Genomic DNA, 5,303 nt, shown 5'->3' with positions numbered 1-5,303 from the left:
CGGTCTTCTAAAATCAAGCCGCACAAGGTGAACATTTATTTGGGCCCGAAATGCAATTTTGAAAAACGCACTTTTTTCCTAAATTCAAATAAAACACCGAAAAACTCCGAAATAAAATCTTATTTGATTTTATTATTAAATCCTCAATATTTCTTTATTTTGGGAAAGTCATTTTATTCCCTCTCTCATATTTTTGTAATAGAAATAATTGATGATAAAATAAATAAAATCAAATGATCCTATTGTCAAAATTTGAGAAAACTCAAATATGAAAATAACGAAATCCCCAACTCTCTCCGTGGGTCATTGAGTTGCGTAGAATTTCTAGGATCAACCAAAAAGCAAAATAAAATATGATATGCATGATGCTCTAATGTATAACATTCCAAATTGAAAATTTGGGATGTTACAAACCTACCCCCCTTAAGATGAATCTCGCCCTCGAGATTCGGGTTGGCTAGAAAATAGGTGAGGGTGGTCTTTGAGCAAATCTTCCTCTTGCTCCGAGGTGGCTTCATCCTCCGTGTGGTGGCTCCACTGAACTTTGCAAAACTTAATAACCTTGCTGCGAGTAACTCGGTTGGCAAACTCGAGAATCTTGACTGATTTCTCCTCGTAGGTCAAATCGTTATCCAACTGAATAGTTTCCAAAGGCAGTGTATCTCTCAACGGTATGTCAGCCATCTCCGCGTGACATTTCTTTAACTGAGAAACGTGGAACACATCATGAACTCCTGACAATCCTTCGGGCAATTCCAACTTGTAGGCCACTTCTCCCATACGCTCCAAAACTCGGTATGGTCCTACAAATCGTGGCGCTAACTTCCCTTTAACTCCAAAACGCTTTGTTCCCCGAAGTGGTGATACTCGAAGATAAGCTCTATCTCCAACATTCGTAAACTGTCTCCTTGCGTTTAGAATCCGCATAACTCTTCTATCTGGACTGGGCTACCTTGAGCCTATCGCGAATCAACTTCACCTTCTCTTCAGACTCTTTAATCAAGTCAGGTCCAAACAACTGGCGGTCTCCAACTTCGTCCGATGACAGCGGTGTCCTGCACCTCCTTCCGTACAAAGCTTTGAAAGGGGCCATCTTTAAACTGGTTTGATAACTGTTGTTGTAAGAGAACTCTGCATATGGAAAATTATCGTCCCAACTAGATCCGTAATCTAGCGTACATGCTCTCAGCATATCCTCCAAAATCTGATTGACTCTCTCGGTCTGTCCATCTGTCTGTGGATGAAAAGCTGTACTGAATTTCTAGCCTGGTACCCAAAGTTTCGTGCACTGCTTCCACAACTTTGAGGTAAACTGGGTTCCTCTATCTGATACGATACTCATTGGAACTCCATGCAGACATACGATCCTGGTCATGTATACCTTTGCCAACTTAGCACTGGTATAAGTGGTCTTTACTGGGATGAAATGAGCTACTTTCGTCAATCGATCGACTACAACCCAAATCGAGTCATAGCCTGAACGAGTCCTGGGTAATCCCGTGATAAAATCCATGTCTAGATTATCCCACTTCCATTCGGGTATCGGCAATGGTTGTAACAATCCTGCTGGCTTCTGATGCTCTGCCTTTACTCTCTGACATACATCACAAACTACTACATACTCTGCAATATCCTTCTTCATTCCGGTCCACCAGAAAATATCCTTCAAATCCAGATACATCTTGGTATTTCCTGGGTGAATCGAATATGGTGAGTCGTGTGCCTCTTGCAGTATCAACTTCCTGATCTCCGGGTCATTGGGCACGTAAACACGGTCTTCAAACCATAGGGTGTCGTGCTCATCCTCACGAATCCTTTAGCTTTTCCTTTGCTCAGTTTCTCTTTTATAGCAGCAATCTCTTTGTCAGCTTTCTGAGCTTCCTTGATTCTATCCATCAAAGTTGACTGAATCTCCAATGCTGCTACATAGCCTCTCGGAACTATTCCCAAACATAGTTCACGAAGATTTTCTGCTAACTCCTTGGGTATTTCTCCCGTCATTAACGTATTGACATGGCTCTTGCGGCTTAATGCGTCTGCTACTACATTAGCCTTTCTGGGATGATAATGCAATTTCATATCATAATCCTTGATAACCTCCAACCATCTCTTTTGTCTGAGATTTAACTCCTTCTGGGTGAAAATGTACTTCAAACTCTTATGATCCGTGTACACCTCACAATGATTTTCAATCAGAAAATGTCTCCATGTTTTCAATGCATGCACTATGGCTGCTAACTCCAAATCGTGCGTGGCATAATTCAACTCATGAGGCTTCAGTTGTCTTGAGGCATATGAAACAACTCTCCCTTCCTGCATAAGCACTGCTCCAAGTCCTCGACGTGAAGCATCGCAATACACCTCATAATCCTTGGTCTGGTCTGGCAAAATCAACACTGGTGAGGTAACCAAACGTTTCTTCAACTCCTGGAAACTAGCCTCACACTCCTCTGTCCATATGAACTTGGTATCCTTCTTCAACAACTCAGTCATGGGCTTCGCAATCTTTGAGAAATTCTCAATAAATCTCTGGTAGTATCCTGCGAGTCCAAGAAAACTCCGGTTCTCTCCAACTTCTGTTGGGGCTTCCCACTTGGTCACAGTTTCAACTTTAGCGGGATCTACTGCTATACCTTCTCCAGATATAACATGTCCAAGGAATCCTACTTCCTTCAACCAAAACTCACATTTGCTGAACTTGGCATATAATTGATGTTCTCTAAGCTTTCCAAGTACCAAACGCAAATGCTCCTTATGTTCCTCTTCATTCTTCAAATAAACCAGGATATCATCAATGAACACTATGACGAACTTATCCAAAAACTCCATAAACACTTTGTTCATCATGTTCATAAAATAGGCAGGTGCGTTAGTCAGACCAAATGACATAACGGTATACTCATACAGCCCATACCTGGTGGTAAAAGCTGTCTTCGGAATATCCTGTTCTCGAATCTTCAACTGGTGGTATCCTGATCGCAGATCGATCTTGGAAAATACCTTAGCTCCTTGCAATCGATCAAACATATCATTGATCATTGGTAGTGGGTACTTGTTCTTGATCGTTACTTCATTCAATCCTCGATAATCAACAACCATCCTTAACGATCCATCCTTCTTCTCCACTAGAAGTATTGGCGATCCCCAAGGCGAAGAACTTGGGCGAATATATCCCTTATCCAGTAACTCCTTAATCTGCTTCTTAATTTCCACCAAATCCTTTGCTGGCATCCTATATGGTCTCTTTGATATTGGCCCTGTGCCTGGCAATAGCTCAATCAAAAACTCAATATCTCTATCCGGTGGCATGCCTGGCAACTCCTCTGGACATACTTCAGGAAAATCCCTTACCACTGGTACTTCCTCCTGCATAACTCCTGTTAAGCAATTTACTTGAGTCCTCTTTGGCACATGTCGGGATACATACTTGATCCTTCTCCCTTCTGGGGTGGTAAGCAAAATTGACTTACTAGCACATTCTATATTCCCTTCATACTTTGATAACCAATCCATGCCTAATATCACATCCAATCCTTGAGATTCCAATACTATTAGGTCTAAGGGAAAAATATAGTTACCAATCCTTAATGGTAACCGATCACACCATAGACTAGCCACATACTCTGCTCCGGGCGAGGTTACTAACATGGGTGACCTAAGGGCTTGGGTTGGTATGTTATACTTATCCACAAATCCCCTTGAGATGTATGAATGCGATGCGCCAGTATCAAAAAGAACGAGTGCAGTAAATGACTTAACCAAAAACTTACCTATTACTGCATCGGGCTGAGCTTCAACCTCCTCCACGCTAACGTGGTTCACTTGTCCCCTGTTGAAAGGGTTCGGCTTCTTCCCAGAACATCCGTTGCTATTTCCATTTTGCAATTCAGGACATTCATTTGCATAATGTCCTGTCTTCGAACACTTAAAACAAGTGACTTGGCTTAAGTCCTTGGCTGGGGTTGAGGGGTTGGTGCGGTTCTGGCCGTTGCTTCCTCCATTGCCATTACCATTCTTGGTGCCATTGTGATTGTGCGAGCTACCTCCTCCATCGGTATGCTGAAAATGTCCTCCCGGTCTAGGGGTAAAACGTGGCTTCTGCTGAGCTCCTGAATTGTATTTTCCTTGTCCATACTTCCTCTTGCAATTCTCAATCTGCTGCTGCTTCCCTTCAATCATAAGAGCACGATCTACCAACTCCTGGTAGTTGTTGAAGGTTGCTACCATCAACTGCATGCTCAGCTCATCATTCAGTCCTTCCAGAAACTTCTCCTGCTTAGCTGCATCCGTAGCGACGTCATCTGGGGTATAACGTGCTAGCTTACTAAATTCCTCCACATACTAGCCAATTGTCCTTCCTCCTTGGTGCAAGTTGCGAAACTCATGCTTCTTCATGGCCATAGCTCCTGCTGAAACATGTGCAGTACGAAAAGCCTGCTGAAACTGGTCCCATGTGACAGTGTCGACTGGGAAAGTGGCTGTGAAATTCTCCCACCATGATGCTGCGGGTCCTTCTAACTGATGTGCAGCAAACTTCACCTTCTCCGCATCTGTGCATCCTGCTGTGGTCAACTCCCTAGCTGTCTTGCGAAGCCAATCATCCGCTACTATCGGTTTGGTGCTACTGGAAAACACCGGCGGATTCAGCCTAAGAAAACGGGCTAAGTGGTTAACAGGTGGTGGTGGTGGTGGTGGGTTGTTGTTGTTCCCCTGATTCTGATTCTGGACTAGCAACTGCATCAATGTGTTTTACTGCTGGATCAACTGGGTGAGCTCCGGGGGAAAGGCAAATCCGGGGTCACGTCTCGAAGGCATCTGAGGGTTTAGAAAAGATGAGATATAAGAATAGAGGGGGTCTAAAGAGAAAACACTACCCATATGCACATGAGGCAAAAGCAAACAATTCACTTCAATGAATCAAACAAGGGCATACAATCGATCTATCTATCGCAAAAGTGCTCGGACTACTATATTTACATGGTGGACTACTACTACTAATGAGGTGGTCTACTAGAAATATTCTACGGTCGTTGACTCCATAATATCTGCTCCAGCTTCATCAACATAGTCATCATCGCTACTATCTGGTTCCGAGTCGGTGCCGTCGATGATGATGTAGTCTTCCGGGCTAATCTCCTGGGTTCTTCGTCTTCATCTACTGGCGTAGGGCCTCCCATAAATATTCCAATCTTCTTGATCAGGTCGTCATTCTTCTCCACCAATACTACAGTTTCTTCTTCATAATCTTCACGTGTAGCCTTGAGTTCTTCCTCCAGTTCCTTGATTCTAGTCTTTGCCTTCTT

The sequence above is a fragment of the Triticum urartu genome, chromosome 1A (genome assembly GCF_056163025.1).
Source record: "Triticum urartu cultivar PI428250 chromosome 1A, HENAU_Tu73, whole genome shotgun sequence".
Taxonomy (NCBI): domain Eukaryota; kingdom Viridiplantae; phylum Streptophyta; class Magnoliopsida; order Poales; family Poaceae; genus Triticum; species Triticum urartu.
Note: the sequence above shows the minus strand (reverse complement) of the source record.